Below are 18,418 nucleotides of genomic sequence, written 5' to 3'. Positions count from 1 at the left end.
GTGAAGAAGATGATGATGGGGTGGACAAGATGGGATGTGGTGAAGAGGGGAAGAAGTAGACTAATCCAGGAATTATTTTGGTGGGAAAGCTTGAATGGTCTGCTGATGAACTGGATGCTGAGGAGAAGGAAGAATTTAATAGTGGCCCAAGCAACTGAGTGGATGTGGGACCGCTGGCCCAGATGAGGAAGACCAGGAAAGGAAACAGCACCATTTAGTTGTCTTCATATATTACCTCACTTATTTCCTAACCAACCTGCCCTAGTGGCTACTTATATCCCTACTTTACAGAAGAGGAAACTGGGGCTCTCAGAGATTAAATCATTTTCCAGGCTTACATAGGCAGTCTGGGAGGAAACAGAATGGGAAATTTTGTATCTGGGAGACAGTCAGGTATAGCCTTAGAAACTATAGACTCAAATCAAATAGCCAAAGTTTGAGGTCTGCCTCTGTCAGGCAAACCTCATGACTCCTTTTTATCTTCATCTGAGTCATACCTACCTCACAGGGTTAATATATGTCAAGGGCTATAAAGTGGGAAAAAAATGATTTGTTAGTTGCTCAGTCATGTGACTCTCTTCGATCCCATGGACTGCAGCCTGGCAGGCTCCTCTGTCCATGGGAGTCTCCAGGCAAGACCAAACCAGGGATCGAACCCTGGTCTCCCACATTGCAGACAGAGTCTTTACCATCTGAGCCAGCAGGGAAGCCCCAAGCACTCTAAAGGAGCCCAATATAAGTCAGTCATCTGTAAGTTAGCCATCATCAGGGTCCATGTGGACTTCCCAGAGGGCTGGGGAAACAGAAGGTAGATTTTCGTTCTTGAGCCAAGACTGAGTTTCATTAGCATGGTGATTGCCCTTTAAAACACTGACACAAACAATGGCATGTAATGTTATTGCCACATAATAGAGACCATCGGGACCAAAATTCAAGAGCCAAAAGACATAAAGAGCGTGCAACAGAGGAAATCCTGGCTTGGCTGGGTGTTGGCCGCCTAGGTGCCAATTTTCTTTTTGGTATGTTGGAGAGGAAAATTGTAGCAATTATTCAGCAACCATTTTGGATAACTAAATTCCAACCTCTTGAAGGTGCTTGGAGGTAGGCGGCCATAGGTTTTTACTTTTCAGAGTCAATAGTTCAAAGAATTCTACACTCGTGGGTTAAGTGATGCTTCTCATCACTTCTCTCTTACTTGAATTATTGTGGCAGCCTCTAAACTAGATTCCTCGAATTTTTCCCTCTTCAACAGATACTTACTAACTGAGCTCCTACATTGTACCAGCTTCTCTGCTAGGTACTAGGAACAATAAGAAAAGCCCAAGAGTCCATGGGGCTCTCATGGAGCTTCAGGTCCACATCACTCTAGAGCAGTATTTCTGTTAGTATTATAGAAGGCACTTTGCAAATTATAAAGGACTTATCCAATGTTGTTCTTTCGAGATGACCAAGGTGATGATGGCAGTTATTAAAGAAGAGCTCTTGCCTTTCAATGACTCTCTGCTGCCTGTAGGATAAAGGCATACAGTCAAGTTCAAACTGCATTCCAGATTCATTTCCCATCTCTCATCCCTTCCATCAGCCTTCGTCTCCATTCACACCAAACCAAGTCCCTTAATTTCCATACTTCAGAGATCTTGTATATTCCATTCCCTCTGACTGAAATACTTTACCTTCTGTCTGCCTAGAAACTCTTAATCCTTCAAGACCAAATCTCAACCTCCCCTCCCCACGGACAGCTTTCATCCCTTCTTCCTCTCCTGCCACACTCTCTATGGGAGTGCTTCTCAAAGGGGTTAGGATACAATAGAATGGCCTAAGATCATCTTTAAATTCCAGGCCATCCATGCTCACCAGACATTCAGATTCAGCAGGTCTGGGGTGTGTGATGGTTAAGAATTCAGGCTTCAAGTCAAACACACTTAGTCCCAGCTGAGCTGTTTACCGGCCTCACGACCTTAGCCAAGTTAGTCAACCTCCCTGAGGGGTTCTGTTGCATGCTCAGCCACTTCAGTCGTGTCCCATTCTTTCAACCCCATGGACTGTAGCTCACCAGGCTCCTCTGTCCATTGGATTCTCCAGGCAAGAATACTGGAGTGGGTTGCCATGCCCTCCTCCAGGGACCTTCTTGGCCCCAAGGTTCTATTAGCTCTGAAAAGCTGGGGATAGAAATAGGTAGGAATGATAAATGGAGACAACATGTGTAAAACACTTAGTATAGTACCTGATACCTGGAAAGGACTTAACAAATTGAAATTGTTATTGAAAAGAATTTCAGTTTATTCTGCACCTGGCAGCCTATTCATTTCTTTTCCAACTCGTCCATCTCCAGGTTGAGAACCACTACTGTTATTCATTAAACTGCACTGAAAGTGTAAGTTGCTCAGTCATGTCCAACTCGTTGAGACCCCATGGACTGTAGCCCACCTGGCTCCTCCATCCATGGGATTTTCCAGGCAAGAGTACTGGAGTGGGGTGTCATTTCCTTCTCCAGGGTCCATGTCTTAGTTCTAGATCCCCAGCACACAGCACAGTACCAGGAATGGCATCACCATTTACAAGTTGTGTGATCTTGGTTAAGTGAGTCTTGCTCTTTTGACCTCAGCTATGTTTTATGTTGGGGAGAACAATCTCTACCAGATAAGGTTGCTATGAATATCAAATGGGATTGTGGGTATGGAAGTGCTTTCTATGGTATGGAGAAGGGAGCCAGTGTAGAGAAGAGGCTGTGATTCAGGCCTGTCATCTCACAGCCACATATCTATGGCCCTCCACTTCCTCTTCTTCCCCATCCCACGGAATGTCAGTGTGATCTTCTTTCCTTAAATACTCTCAGTGAATTTATACCTAGGAGAAGATTGCATAATGACCTGCACAATAGCTAAAATCTTCCCAGGGAGAAAGGGACTATAGATGCACTGGTATGAGGTAAGTGCCCCTGGGATTGCTAATCACCTAAAATACTGCATGGAGTAAGACATTCATGATATTTGCCCTAGTCTCAATTCCAGTTGAAGGAAAGCCAATGATCAGCAACAAAACCTACAAATAAAATAATGTCAGAATAATAATTACTAAGAAAAATGAAGCAGACAATGTCAAAGAAAGCAAATATTAGTGTGGCCAGTAAAGGCCTCTTTAGGAGCAGACATTTGAGCTGAAACCCGAAAGACAAGAAGGACTCAGACCAAGGTTACAAGGGTCCAAGATAGAGAAAACAGAAAAAAAGAACTTTTTTTTTTAAAGTTTTAAAAAGCAGCTTGGTGGGACTGGATCCTTCAGTCATGCTGGTTTGCTCCAAACGGGACCTACTGGATATGTGGCTCTTACCTATGGGTGTGGCTTCCCCCTGGCTGGATAGGGAGATGCACCCTAGGTCTAGCTTTTACTCATGGCTTCATATTTTCAGAGCTTCCAGAGAAGCCTGCTAATCTGCCACACCTTAAAACTCACTGGGCAAGATCTGTATTTCACTGGTATGATTATCTGGCTACAATATCCGCTCCCTCTCTGGAACCGCAGATCAGATATTATGCTACAAGTTGATGCTCTGACTAACTTTCAGCCCATACTGCTGAACAAATACAAATTAGAAAGGTGGTTCTACAAAACAGATTGGCCTTAGATATTCTAACGGCTGCCCAAGGAGGAATTTGTGCCATTATTCATACCCAACATGAGTTACTCACTTTACTAAACACATGAACAAGATGATTCAGACTATGGATTCTCCTGAAGCCTCAGTCACCTCACTTTGGGAAACATTAACTAGCTCCCCATGGTGGAAAACTATCTTAATTATAATAATTCTAATTGTTCTGTTTTTACTGTTTGCCTTATATCTGTAACTGTAAAATGGGGTTTGTTTCTAACCATCTGAAAGCTTTTAGGTTACAAATGGTTGTCCAAGCTCCTACGAGTGCCACAACCTCCTCCAACTATTACTTGGGGCCCCTGGATCAGAGACCCTCAATATGAGGGTTAGGAGAATATGTTGCCTCAACAATTTAGGGACAGTGCACCATCACAGCAGGAAGTAGTTGTGGAATGAAACGACACCCCTTTCCCTTGGCAACATAATTCTCCTAAAAGAAAAGGGGGGATGAGAGAGTCAATTCCTAGGCAGGTTCATAAGAGGAGAGAGGGGTCTGGAATTCTCAAGGAGGAGGAAAGGACAAACATCTTTTTTTCTCTACATTCCTTAGTCTTAGTCACATAAAACATTTTTTTCTTTAAGCCTGGAACTGATGATTACACAACAAACAACTCAGTTTAAACTCTGTACTAAGGATTATATAACAACAATGTATCCTGCTTGAGGACAGTTTCTCCTTCCTGAAAACCTTCTGGCTAATCCTGTTATCTTAAAATGTAAATTATGGGAGTGGGTCTAGTAAGATCTTTACAACCTTGAGACATTCTTTTGATTTATTGTAATAACTAATTTAAAAAGTATATAACTCCCTTGCTAACACTAGCAAGGGGGCACTCTCTGTCCCCCCTTCTGATGTCTGTGTCAGAAGCTTTCTCTGCTCCTTTTTATACTTTAATAAAACTCTGCTACACGCACACACACAACAAGAGCCGCTTGGTACAAAACAGAAGTTTCTGTAGGTGAAGTGATTGAGTCAGGGGTGAGTTGATGGTGATGAGGCAGGAAGGCTAGGCAGGAACGCTGCCACGTGGGACTTTGCAGGCTGTGATTATATATATATTTAATATATACATATATGTATATATTACTTTCCTTTATAAGATTGCTCACTTGAATATATATTCATATGTTGAATGAATTATATATTGATACAGTCAATATATATGCATATATATTCAAACGAGTGATCACATGGAGGAAGGGAAGCGTCTTTGACCTGCTTCTCATGTGTGCATTCACTCAGCCTATGTAATTCAACTATTCCACTGTGTGTCAGCCACCGTGCTAGGAGACAGAGACACAGAGAAAGACAAAATATGAACCCAGTTTTTATGAGCCTGGAAACAGAGGATATGGGACTTCCCTGGTGGCTCAGAGGGTAAAGCGTCTGCCTTCAATGCAGGAGACCTGGGTTCGATCCCTGGGTCGGGAAGATCCCCTGGAGAAGGAAATGGCAACCCACTCCAGTATTCTTGCCTGGAAAACCCCATGGACTGAGAAGCCTGGTGGGCTACAGTCCATGGAGACACAAAAAGTCAGACACGACTGAGTGACTTCACAACAGAGGACAGAGATACATAAGTAAGTACAAAACAGTGTGACAAGAAGCCTAATAACGGAATGTAGAGGCTGAGAGAGCCTAGGAAAGAGTTGATTGTGCCTTGGAGATTAGGGCAATTTTCATTTAAAATGAAGACACTTTAACTCGCAGACAACGCGCAAGCAGTAGGGGGAAGAACGTTCCAGCAGGAGGGGCAGCGGGCGCCAAGGCACTGCAGTGACCCTGTGCAGAAGGAACGCTCATGTGTCCTGACAAGCGCGCAGCGGAGAGGAGGCCCTTGGTCTTCCTGGTAAAAGATCTTTAAATTCCACACCAACGAGCTTGTATTTTATTACTGGCACTCGTGCTTAGTAGCTCAATCGTGTCCAGCTCTTTGTGACCCCATGGACTGCAGCCTACCAGGCTTCTCTGTCCATGGGTTTTGTCCAGGAAAGAACACTGGAGTGAGTTGCCATGCTCTCCTCCAGGGGATCTTCCCAACCCAGGGATCGAACCCAGGTCTCCTGCATTGCAGACGGAGTCACCGTCTAAGCCACCAGGGAAGCCTGTGTTTTATTACAGATGCCCGATAAACAGGGCAGGTTTAGAAAGCTCTCTCCAGGGAATGGTAGATGACAGACTGGAGTTAGGTACTAAAGGCAGTTGGCCCAGTGAGTGGAGTTTGCAGAGAGCAGGTACAAGATCTGCATATGGTCACTGATCCCAGAAACGAAGCGGGGTGGGCGAGAGATGTTTCCAAAGCAGGATGCCCTTTGTCCCTTAAGCATCAGGACCCTGTTGTCTCTACACTTCAGGACAGAAACGGCCCTGGGGAGCTCCCCCATGCCTCCCTCTGAGTTACAGACACCTCTGCTGGCGCCCTCTCTCGTCCCCGTCGCCAGCCCCCGCCTCCCTTCTCAGGAAGCTTGGGTCTCCCTGGGAGCGGGTCTGCCCTTGGGGGAGGCCTGTCGGCTCGGCGCCCTGCAGACCGACGGACATTCGGGGCGGATCGAAGAGGGGCTCGGCGCCCCCTGCGTGCACATGTGCTAGCCCGGGCAGGAGGGAGCGCCTCCGCGGAGGAGTCCAGGAAGAGGGGGCAGGGAGAGGCGCTCCACAACCTCGGTCCCGGGCGCCCTGGTCGGCCGCGGTGGAGCTGCAGCTTCCAACAGGTTCGTAGAACTCGCGCTCGCTCTCGGTTGCGGAGCCGCCACCTCCTCCGCTGGAGCAGGTTCGCGGGAGAGACCCTAGCCACAGGCCCCGCGCTGCTGAGCTCCCTGAGGGCGGCTTCCTCCGCCCTCCTTCCTTCTCCGGGTAGCTCTGCGCTGCCGCCGGCTCTTCCGGGGCGAGGCGGAGGGCGCCACGGGCTCCAACTCGCTTCAGCACCACCTCGGGGACAGCTCCCGCGCCCCGCCGCGTCCTCTCCCTGGGGTCGGCTCTCGCACCGGCGGACCGCGCCCGCCCGGCCGGCTGGTCTAATGGTTCGGTCTGGGTTCAGTACCACGGTCGCGGAGGACAGTCCTCCGCCCCCGCGGGCTCCGTTCCCCGCGTCAGCACCGTAGCGGCGGACAGCTCTCGCCGGGCGCCAGCTTCCTAGCGAGCCGCGAACAAAGACAGGGGGCTGGCAGGGGCCTCCCGCGTTCCTTGGGAGTGGGTGGTTGCCTCCGTGGGGGTCTTCCGACTTCCCCCAGAGCAGTGCCAGAGGCGATCAGGGGAGGGGGCCTAGTCATATTCGCGCGTTTCTTGCCTTGGGTCTGCAGTTCGCCAAGGCCTGGCGGTGCAATGGCGGGTCCCAGCTGGAAGTCGGAAAGAGGATGGGAGGGGAGACGGGCACAAAAGGTCCCGGGCTACAGTTGGGCAGGTTGGGCCTAGGCTAAGAGGAAGGAGTGCGCCGCCCCCTCTTTCTTCCAAATCCCCACCTCCACGGCTAGCTCGGGACCGCGGACTTCCATCGCAGAGCCTAACACAGATGCCTGAGGCTGGCAGCTGCAATCACTGACTCCGACTGTCCCCGGAACATCCCTAGAAAGTGTGAGGCTGAGTTTCCGTGGGGGGAAGGGGGCCGAGAAACCGCGGGGAAGCCTCACGAAGCCGGCGGCTACACGCTCCCCCTCCCTCCTGCCTAGGGTTCCGCCCCCACCTTCAGAGTGAAGCCCGCAAGGAAAGAAGGGGGAAGGAGGGGATCTGGGCAGCAGGTTGTGAAAATGGCTTGACCCCGGGAGGTTGCAAGTGGCAAGGAAAGAGGGTGAGAAGCTGGGAGATTCTCAAACAGGGGGGCCGGTTCGGCGACAGGAGATCAAATGTGGAAAAGGAAACCTTTCCTCTGCTGAAGCAGGGAGGGCCCTGGAATCACGTGATCCTCGCTTACTGAGAGTCTGACTGGGAGATGGAAAGACCGAGCTTAGGGGGCAAAGGTAATTTGCCCAAGGTCAGTTAGCAATTTTGTAGCAAAATTGAGCCTAAAATTCAGGCTCCCCAAATCCTGGACTTGTGTAAGATTGATAGGGAAGTCTTAAAATACCAGATGTGCAAAGAAAGGCCAAGTCGTTTCAGTTGAGTTCAAATCTCAGCTCTGTCACTTACTAGCCTGTGACCTTGGAAGTGACCTTCTGAGAAGACAGGTTAGTAGTACCCACTTGTAGTGAGGCTTTAATGAAATACCTATGTAATGAGATTAGGGCAGTGCCTGGCACATAATAAGTGCTCAAAAAACAATAACTACTTTTCCTGATATTATTCCCTCTGTAAACATGTGCCGCGGGCTCTTACATGCCCTGGCTGTGAGCTAGGGAGGCAGAAAAGTGTCCTGAATAAAGACACAGACCGGCACAAGAAGCAGAAAAGTAAACACTTGCAGTATGATATGATCATGCTATAATTAAGGTGAGTGTGCAAGGCTGTGAGATCACAGAGGCAGGAGTGATGAACTGTGAGGAAAGGAGGAAAACTACCTTGAACAGATGGAACTGTGTGTAGAGGCCTCACGTGTGAAATCACAGCCACCAGGGTGATGTCATTGTGACAGAGGGTCCTCAGGATGGGGACTAGGAAATGAGAGTGTAGAGAAAGCTGAAGTCAGTCTCCAAAGGCCCTTTTGTGATGAAATATTTCAAACATATTTTTTAAAAATAGAAAGAATAGTATAATAAACCCCCCACGTACCCATCATCTAGCTTCAACAGTTGGGCAATTTATTTCATCTGTACCCATGTCCACTCTCATCACACACACATGTACAAACACACACAAACACAGGCTTATTTTGAAGCAAAGCTAAGACATCCTATCATTTCATACAGAAAGATTTTTAACATCAGCAACAACCTCTGCCATTCAAGTGGCATTCTATGTTAGAAGTCACTAACTTAAACCATGACTTTCTCTTCTTAATGTGTTCTGAACATTCCTGTCCCTTAGTATAAAGTTTTGAGAGAAGCCCACACTATGGTGACAAGCCACATGCTTTAGAGAAACTATTTTAGGAAAAGCAAAGGGCACATCAACTCTCTACAGATTTTACCCAGCCAGAGTAATCTCTACTACCTATACAGTGACCAGGGGCCAGTGACTATTGGCAAACCTGATCAAAAGACAAATAGAGCCCCATAAAGAAGAAGAAAAAAAGTGAGCTTCCCTTTCAAGTCATCTGAATCATAAGTTTATAAATATAGAAGGTATGAAGTCATGGAAATCATCCAACCCAACAGCCATATTTTACAGATGAAGAAGACAAGGGACACAGTTGGGGATGCATCCAAGTTCCTACAGGGCTGAGACCAGAGCCAAGGCCTTTGACCTTAAAACCCAGACTTCTATTCAGTTCTCCATTTTGCCCAAAAGATTAGGCCTTAGAGTTTCTCAGCCCCTCCAGTTAAGATGCCATTTCCTTCCCCATCTCAAAGAAGCTGGAAGGAAGAGGCAGAAGTAGGGCAAGAAGGGTCCTTTCTGGTTCTCAAGAGGATGACAATGTCTGACAATTGGTCTCTGAGGTACGCTGACACAGCTCCCTCTTATGTTTTTGGAGAAAGTCGAGGATGATGGTACCCCTGTTCCAGCTGCTACACATTAGCAATAGCTCTGCAGTCAGACATCTAGACCTTAATTCTGTGCATGTGTGTCCATCCTGCCTGCTTTAACCAGAAGCATGTGAAGACTTCCCATTCGCCCTGAATTTGCCTGCACATCCCTCTTGGTTACAGATAGCCCTTCCTTTGGGGTGTTAAATGAGTAGTGTTTGGCCCAGGCGCTGGTAGACTCAGCTCTTGTGCCTTCCTGGAGCATGATGTCTCCCCTGTTATTGATGAACTGTGATGGCTGTGATGAATGTGTGAGCTCCCATTGGGCTCTGGGCACTTCGCAAGTCAGCAGTCTTGCTTTTCAGGGATGTCCCTGCCTGCAAAATGGTGAGGGCAATATCTCACAAGTTTCCTTGAGTCTTAGTTGGACAAATTAAAACATGTATAAGAAGTTTAAGCATCCCTGATGAAGAGAAGTCAGCAGAGAATAGTCGATAAAGTGGCCTTATTTCTAGGAGCATGATTGCAGGTAGGATGTAGGAGGGTAATGAAGATCATGAATTTCAGCTTGTGAAATTATCCCAGCTTTTAGCCTGAGATGAGACCAAATTAGATAAATTATATTATATTATCCGGGCTTAGTTGAATTGTAGCTCCCCAAAGAGACCTTGGAGAGTATCTACTCTTCCTTCAACATGAACTCATTGAGTGGCTGTTATGTCAGGCACTATTCCACGTGCTGAGCAAGACCCTCCAGACCCCTGCTTCATGGGGCTTACAGAGTTGCAATAGACACAGTCATCAACAATAAGTAGAAGGTGAAAACATCTAAGCAAACGAATAATAGGGGAGGTCTGTCTGCAAAGGTGACATGGGACTGAAGCCCAAATCACAAAAACAGCCGGCCATGTGTGGATGTGGGGCAAACGTTCCAGGAGAAGAAATGGCTCGATGGAGTGTTTATTGTGAGCCTGGACTGTCTGCGGACAGACAGGAACCAAAGTGGCTAGGAGCCAAGTGAGGGAGACAGGGAGTGGTGGCAGATAAGGAGGGGTGGGCAGGGACCAGCCCATGCAAAGCCTTCTAAGTGCAATGGATTGTCACTGGATGGTTTAAGCAGTGGAGTGATGAAAACTAGTTTTGTTTTTAAAAGCTGCCTCTGGTTGCTGCATGGAGAGTGGATGATCCGGGAATGCTGGGCTGGGCAAGAGGGAGCAGAGAGGGTGAAACACAGCCTCCCCCGTTGAGATGCTCAGCATCCAACAGAGAAGACAAGACCCAAACCAGAACAACAGTCTTCCATGGGAAGGGCTATTGTGGCGACATGTGCAAGGCATCGCGGGAACCCAGAGAAAAGAAGAACTCATTCAACCTCGGAGATATCAGGGAAGGCTTCCTGGAAGTGGGCAATGTCTGCTGAATTGTATCTAGAAAAGGAGATGGTAGGGTTAGTGTCTGAAACAGGCAGAGAGGGAACGGAGTGGCAGCAGGATACAGGGGGTGGGTGCCAGCCTGCCTGGGTCCATTTAGCAGCTGTGTATCCTCAAGCAAATTACCTACCTCTCTGTGTCTCAGGGTCCTCATCTTTAAGATGGAGATGAGAATTACAACACATTTCAAGGTGCTTCTGTCAGGATTAAACAAGTTACATTTTGTGAAGCAGTTAGACAGTGCCTGGCACTTAGAGAGTGACAAATGAGCGTTGGTTAAATAAAAATGCGGCAAAATGGGGGTGGGAAGGCAGGAAACATGTGCTGGGAAAGTTCAACTAGAGCCCCACACTGAGGGCCTTGAGGATCAGGCCAGGGAGGCCCACCTTGGTTTGTCTGGTTTTTGTCTGCAAGCCAGTGGCTGTTACGGCTGCTCTGGGTCTCTGTTGGGGCACTCGGTCTTTCTCTAGTTGAGGTGCGTGGGCTTCTCCTGTTGCAGGGCGTGAGCTCTAGAGCGTGTGGGTGCAGTAGTTGTGGCGATGGCCTTAGTTGCCCTCGGGCATGTAAATCTTAGTTCCCTGACTAGGATCAACTCAGGTTCCCTACTTTGTAAGGTGATTCTTTACCACTGAATCACCAGGGAAGTTTCCCATCTTGGTTTTTTTTTTTTTTTTTTTTTTGCAGTGAGAAGTCATCAAAGTCTCTTAAGCAGGGGGGATTAGGAGTGGAGAATAAACTGAAACCCAAAGGCCCAGAAATAGAAAGGAACCTACCCGGAGTCACACAGCCAATTACTAGACACTGTCATCTGTCTCCCCTACAGATCCATTATTGTAGGAGGGCAAGGACAGTATATATTTTATTTTGTTCTCCATTGCAGCCTCAGGGTTATAAGAATGCTTAGGATAGTCTCAGTAAATATTTGTAGATACGCTGCTGAACCAATGAACAAATGGGGCAGGGAAAGTCAGAATCCTTGAATCCTCGAGAAAGTCAGAGCATTTTGGACAGTGGAGAAACTGCTCTCAGAAAAATAAACTCCTGGAGATGTTGACTTGGGGGCCTCAAGCCCCTCCAAACCCCAGCTTCCCCTGTGGCAGAGACACTGCTGCCCACAGTCTGCCAGGCACCCCCTCAAACTGCAGCAAGCAGTGTTGCATGGGGTTCAGAAGTTAATCTTGGTAAAGTGCCTGGAAGATGAGAACCGTTCTGCAGACATTCAGGGTGGTAATTGCCAATGCAGAAAAAATGTATCTCTCCATTGGCGAGAAGCAGGACTTTGTGTTCCACAAAACCAGCCTTTAGAATTCCTGTCTCTGACTTGTCAGAGAGCTGTGACAGCCGGGCGGGCAAGTAGGGTCTTGCAGTTCAAGCAGCAGATGGCAAGATACTCAGAGGCACTCAGATCCAGTTTTCATGTTGCCGGCTGCCTCCTCTGAGCCAGGCACGGAAGTGGGCATGTCTCCAAACTGGGGAGAGCCCCAGCCCCAGCCCTTCCCAGCCGGGTGAGCTTGGGCAAGTCCTTGCACCTCCCTGAGCTTCAGGTTCATCATCTGTGAAATGGGGACACTACAGCCAGTCCACCCAGGCCGTTTGGCCTTTGATTCTGACAGTGTGGGCTTAGGGTTGTACGTCATTTCACAAATGCGGAAACTGAAGCTCAGGATATGGCTCATTGGTCCCTCGGTACTTACTGAGCACCTGTGACGGGCCAGTAACTCTTGCGGGAGCTGGAGAGTCAGTGAAGAATGAAATGAAAACACATTCTAGTGGAGACAGAGGAAGCAAGCAAGTAAACAAATATAATTCCACCAAGTTATATAAGTGCTAGGAAGGAAATAAAAGAGGAGGTGTGCTAAGGAGAGGGGGGCTGCTTAGGTAAGGCAGGCTGGGGAGGCTTGATGGAAGAGGCATGGAAACCGACATCTGGATGGGAGAAGCCATGAAGCAGCTGTCCAGGCAGAAAGTGCAAAGGGCCAGGGGCAGGAATAAGCCTGATAAGATCACAGGACAGAAACCTACTGAGCAAAGGGGAAGGTGGTAGAGAAGAGGGCAGAGCTGGCAGGGCCTTGAAGACTGGTTGAAGCAGAGAGGTGACAGAATCTAACTTCTGAGTCATTTACCTCCATCTCCCTAGCCATAAGGGGCCTGATGTGGCAAAGCCCACATCAGAGAGATCCCTGGGACCTCTTCAGACCCACAGTCCCCACTGCCGTCTCCAGAGCAGGTCAGCCAAAGGGCGAGCAAAGTGATGGATTCTCCTGCTGGGAAATAAATCCATCAGCTGGCTGGCTGCCGGGTGGGCACTGCAGTGCCTCGCAGGCAGCATCCTAATGCTGCAAGGCAAGAGAGGGAGGGAGAGGACACAGGGCCAGCCCCGGCTGGGGGGCGGCAGGTGGGAGAGGCACCTACCTGTCTTAGGTGCAAAATGTAAGGGGATGCTAAAAAGCTCAGCCATCAACACAAATATTGTCTTGTACAGTATTTTTTAATAAGATTAAGGCAAAAAAACTATGATGATTAAAATACAAAATATTTTCAAATAAAGACAGGATTCCAAAAGAGGTTGAAAGATGAGTCATTCATGTGCAGGATGTAATCCTGACTCTCAGATGCTCACTCCCCTGCAGGGACACTTCCTGGGCCAGGGCCCTGTTCCCACAGGGAGCCAGCATCTAAATCTAGTCTGTTCTTGATGAGCTGAAAGAAACAAACATCTCCAAACAGGAACTCAGAGATCACTGCTTGCTTCAGTTGTGGAGACGGAGCTCAAGCAGGGACCACACAGCTTGGAGGCGCTGCTAGGCCCACAACCCCCAGGGCACAACATTAGTCAAGCAGTTCAAACCCATGTCTTGCACATGGTGGGGTCCTGAGCAGGTCAGGCAAAGGGCAAGCACAGTGATGGATTAAGTAAGGCACTTTGCCTCTCAAGTCTCAGTTCCCCATCTGCGATCCTGGTGCCAATTAAACCTGATCCCCAGGATTCAATAAAATAAAGTCCCCTGGTGACTCAGAAGGTAAAGCATCTGCCTGCAATGCAGGAGACCCGGGTTCGATCCCTGGATTGGGAAGATCCCCTGGAGAAGGAAATGGCAACCCACTCCAGTACTCTTGCCTGGAAAATCCCATGGACGGAGGAGCCTGGTAGGCTACAGTCCATGGCATCACAAAGAGTCTGACACGACTGCACTTTCACTTTTAAGTCTTCTAGGACCTAGCTGGGTCTTCCCCAGAGGCTCAGTGGCAAAGAATTTGCCTGCAATGTTGAAGACGCAGGAGATACGAGTTTGATCCCTGGGCCAGGAAGATCCCCTGGAGGCGGGCATGGCAACCCACTCCAGTGTTCTTGCCTGGAAATCCCCATGGACAGAGGAGCCTGGGGGGCTACAGTCCATGGGGTCGCAAAGAGTTAAACATGACTGAAGTGACTGAGCACGCACGCACACACGGGACCCAGCTACACCAAGTGGATCACAAACCAGGAAAGTCAGTATCTTCTGGGAACGTATTAGAAATAAGGAAGTGCAGCTGCTTCCCAGACCCATGCAATCAGAATCTGCATTTTAACAAGACTCCCTGGGAAGGGGTGGCATGCTTGTGAAAGCCTGAGAAAGTGGTCAATTCTTGCCATTTGGAAGATGCACACAAAAATGACAGGCTTGCCCCTGTACCCACCAGACCCTGAGTTAGATCCTGACTTGAGGCAAGAGGAAAAACCAAAGATGGAGAGGCGAGATGCTGGTGTGGCCATCTCACCAAATTTTGAACAGTCAAGTATTGAAGCCAGGGAGTCTGGCCGAGCTTCTATACTTAAGCATGGAGGCCCCCCATTTGTTCACCTGGAAAGTGGGAATAATAATAGCTGCCTTACTGATTGTTGTGAAATATGAAATCATTGTGCTAAAGATCACTGAATGCTTGCCCTTGTTGCTGGTGGGGTGGGTGGCGTCTAATACATCATTGCTGAGCACTGTCCATGTGATGAAATAGGTAACATTCGTGTAGCTCTTTGTCATTTACAAAGCACTTTCCTACATACCATCACCTGACTCTGGATCCTTTGGGTGAGAAAGCATGAGATTTATTTACTTTATAGAGGAAAGTACTCTAGGCTCAAAAATATGCAGTGACTTGTCCAAGCAAACCAGGATTTAAATGCCTGGAGTCCAACACTAAAATCCATGCCATCATCAGAGCATCCAACAATAACCACAGAAAAGATTAAACATGGGAATAACTGGAATAAGACCATATTATACACTAGGGATGGTCTTGTTCAATCTCCTTATTTTACTGAAGGGAACACTGAGGCCCTGGGAGTGGAAGATGCTTGACCAAGGTTACTCAGACAGAGCACCAGCCCTGCGGTCAGAATGCAGCTCACAAGGCCCTCAGTCCCGGGCCTCGTTCAGTGTCCACACCCCTCATCACACAGGCCAGCCTCCACCCGATCAGCCCCGGGCTGGGGTGCCGGCAGCCAGGGGTGCAAGACCAGTCTAGTGGACGGGAGGGACCCCAACTCCTCCTTCCACTCCAGCCCGGCCAGAATAGGGCGTGCAGAGGCTGCCGTTGCCAAGGTGAAGCCTGCGAGGTTGCTAGGACACATTTTGGGAGCAGTCAGGTGGCCGGGGAGGGTTCAGCTGAGCTGAGGCTGGGGCAGAGATGACGACCTGACCCTCTGGTCTTCTTGGAGCTGCGGGAGGACTTCCAACTCTGCAGGGCGGGTCAGCCAACCGGAGGGCTGACTTGCAGAGAACCCACAGCTCTGTACTCAACACACCGCCCAAGCCTGGGGCTGAGAGGCTCTTTCCTCTGCCCTGCGCCTCATCAAACACAAGCCTTCCTCCTGAGTCCTCCCATCCCCCCAGCCACATCAGCTCCCTTCCAGAAGGAGCTCTCTAGAGCTCAAAGCCAAGCCCTACAGGGCCCTCCAGGATCCTCGGGGTGAAGCCCACACCCTGCTGAACTGAGCCCCCCAACCTGGCACCAACAATCTCCCAGCCTCATCTTTCTATCTCCCCAAGGCTCCAGCCAAACCTAACTCCTCCAAGTGCCTGGGAAGACCATGCTCTCTTGATGCCTTTGCAGATGCTCTTCCCTCTGCCTGGGAAACCCTTCCAGCCCCACTCTCCCTAAGCCTCAGCTCCAGACTCTATCTCAGGGAAGCCCCCCACTGCCTCCTGGCAGTGAATCTCCTCTGACCAGCCCACCCTCAGGTGGGTGGCTCATCATGTTTTAAGTATCCACTTCCCTCTTTGGGTCCCAGTTAGGTTGTGAGCTTTATAACACCTCACTCTAGAGTAAGCCCGGGTTCCAGCTCTGCAAGATTAGCACTTCTCAGAGCATCTGTGCCCTCCTCTGTGATGAGGAGGATGACCTTGGCCTTGCCAGGCTAATGAGAGGATTAGAGATTGTGGATGTGAGGGACTTGACACAACTCAGTTACACTGAAGCTGTGGTCACCATCCTGTTGCTTATGTCAGTAACACGGACACCAGGCATAGAGGGCTCCCCTGTAAACCTGTGCCAAATGGGTCCCTCACCTGCCCAGTGAGAGAATCACCAGGCACGAAAGCTCTAGAAAGAGCAAAGCCCCATTCTAGTGTGAGTCATAATGACTCCAGTAGTTAACACTCTTGATTCCCATAAGTCTCAAGACCTGTGTCGTCCCAACACACTTTCTGCCTACCCTTCACTCACTAAACAAAATTTATTAAGTACCTACTATGTGCCAGGCAAAGCAGTAGGTAGACACGAAGCACTTGATTGCAACACCTACATTTCTCTCCTTGCCCCCCCCACCTTTTTTTTGAAGTATAGTTGATTTACAATGTTTTGTTAATTTCTGCTATACAACAAAATGATTCAGTTATACACATATTCTTTTTTAATTGTTTTCCTTTCTGGTTTATTCTGGGAGATTGGATATAGTTCCCTGTGCTCTAAGTAGGACCTTGTTGTTTATCCATTCCAAATGTAACAGTTCACATCTACTGACCCCAAACTGCCTATCAGGGTGAGCCTCCCAACTCAACACGCAGACCCTGCTCAGAGGCGCGCCTGGCAGCCAGCAGGCCCAACCAAAGACCCCCCTCCCCAGGCCCCCATCTCACCAGTGAGGAAAAAGCAGCTCTGCCCTTTTGCCAATCCAGCTGCTAGCTTTAAATTCAAATACTGTCAGCCTCCCGAGAGCAGGCAGCCCGCACGCCCTTTCACTGCGCTGTTACCAGCGTTTAGAACAGGGCCTGGCACAGTCGTCCAGCCTCTTATTTACTTGTTCATTCACTCGCTCAGCAGATATTTATCAAGCCCTGCCAAGTGCCAGGCTCCAGGGAGCCAGGAGCAGGGCCCTTCCTCACTCCACTCCTCTCTCAGTGGAGGGGCTGAGGGGGCAGAGGGGATTCTGTTAGGAGGTGATAGTGCCAGGAGCTGTTGAGACCCAGCGGGTTAGGGCTGTGCTACCCAGGGTGGTCCCGGAAGATCGCCAATGACAGAAAGGGCCTTGAATGGGCTGACCTATTGGAACCCCTGACCCGGGGCCAACCCCCCAGCCCCAGCTCTGTCGCCGAGACCGGAATCTCCACGTCATGTGTCACAGCAAGCAGGACCCTGGTGGCGGCAGGAAGAGAAAATATTCGAGGAGGAGATGACAGGTTGCGCTCAGGTCCCTGCAGTGGCTGAGGCCTTGGCGTCCAGCCCAGAGAGGAGCTGACTGCAGCAGGAGAGAGAGAGTGAGGGCTGCAGGGTCTCGCCCGGCCCCACACTCTTCCCTGTGAGTGAGTAACCGAGCGGATCACGTCCGCTTCCAGCCCCTGTGTGCGCACCTACGACGTGGGAGCGGAACATCGCCCTCGTTCTTCCGAGCCGTGTGAAGGCAAATCTAGCAAATTTGCTGAGCACTGCTCAATCGACAAATACTTACTGGGTACCCTTTGCCTTTTTAGGTATATCTGGTACCTCCTAGAAGAGAACAGAGGAAGGCAATTAGGATATCAGGGGCTACCATGTAATAGAAATCTTCACAGGCATTATCTTACATAACACCACCACCAATAATACTAGAGGCTTCCCTGGTGGTTCAAGCAGTATAGAATCTGCCGGCAATGCAGGAGACCCGGGTTCCATCTCTGGGTCGGAAAGATCCCCTGGAGGGGGGCATGGCTACCCACTCCAGTATTCTTGCTGGGAGAATCCCAAGGTCAGAGGAGCCTGGGGAGGCTACAGTCCACAGCGTCACAAAGGACTGGACACGACTGAGTGACTAACTCTAATATTAACTAACCAATAACAGTAGCAAGCACCTATATGGCACAATACATGAGGCTGGTGCTATTAGTAGCCCCACTCTATACAGGAGGAAACAGGCTTAGAGAAATGGAGTGGATTTCCCCAAAGCCAGAACTCAAACCCAGATCTGACCGACCATAAATCCCACCCACTGACACCAGTCAGAAATCACAAGGACGCCAGAAAGCAGTGTGATCAGTGGTACCGCAGCCGCATTGCCTGAACCAGAGACTAAGACGGACGGCTGCTGTCAGGAGCAGGCGAGGTGGGGTCAGGGTTGGGTCTCCTGCCAAGCAGGACCCCTCCTGAACTGCCCAGCCCTTTGCCAGAACCCAGAGGATCAGTGTGGCCTCAACAGGGGCAAGGGATCATCTCTCAGGGGGGTCTGGGGAGGGGTGCCCATTCGGGAAGCCGCCCACCCCCTGCAGCCCTCTCCCCTCCACCCTTACCACCCTCTCCCCCTCCGGGAAGTCTGTGGGTCTCTGGCACG

General features: G+C 49.5%; 1 protein-coding gene across 1 annotated transcript in view; it reads left to right on the top strand.

Annotated features, from left to right (window-relative positions):
- The first annotated feature begins 6,088 nt into the window (after window positions 1–6,088).
- Window positions 6,089–18,418, top strand: part of CPLX2 (complexin 2) — an 87,058-nt gene continuing 74,728 nt past the window's right edge. The window contains exon 1 of the mRNA XM_020901684.2: window positions 6,089–6,364. The gene's annotated coding sequence lies outside the window, so the exon portion shown is untranslated. The remainder of the gene's footprint in view (window positions 6,365–18,418) is intronic.

The sequence above is a fragment of the Odocoileus virginianus genome, unplaced genomic scaffold (assembly GCF_023699985.2).
Source record: "Odocoileus virginianus isolate 20LAN1187 ecotype Illinois unplaced genomic scaffold, Ovbor_1.2 Unplaced_Scaffold_3, whole genome shotgun sequence".
NCBI classification, from domain to species: domain Eukaryota; kingdom Metazoa; phylum Chordata; class Mammalia; order Artiodactyla; family Cervidae; genus Odocoileus; species Odocoileus virginianus.
The sequence above is the reverse complement of the archived record's forward strand: the minus strand, read 5'-3'. Positions and strand labels throughout refer to the sequence as shown.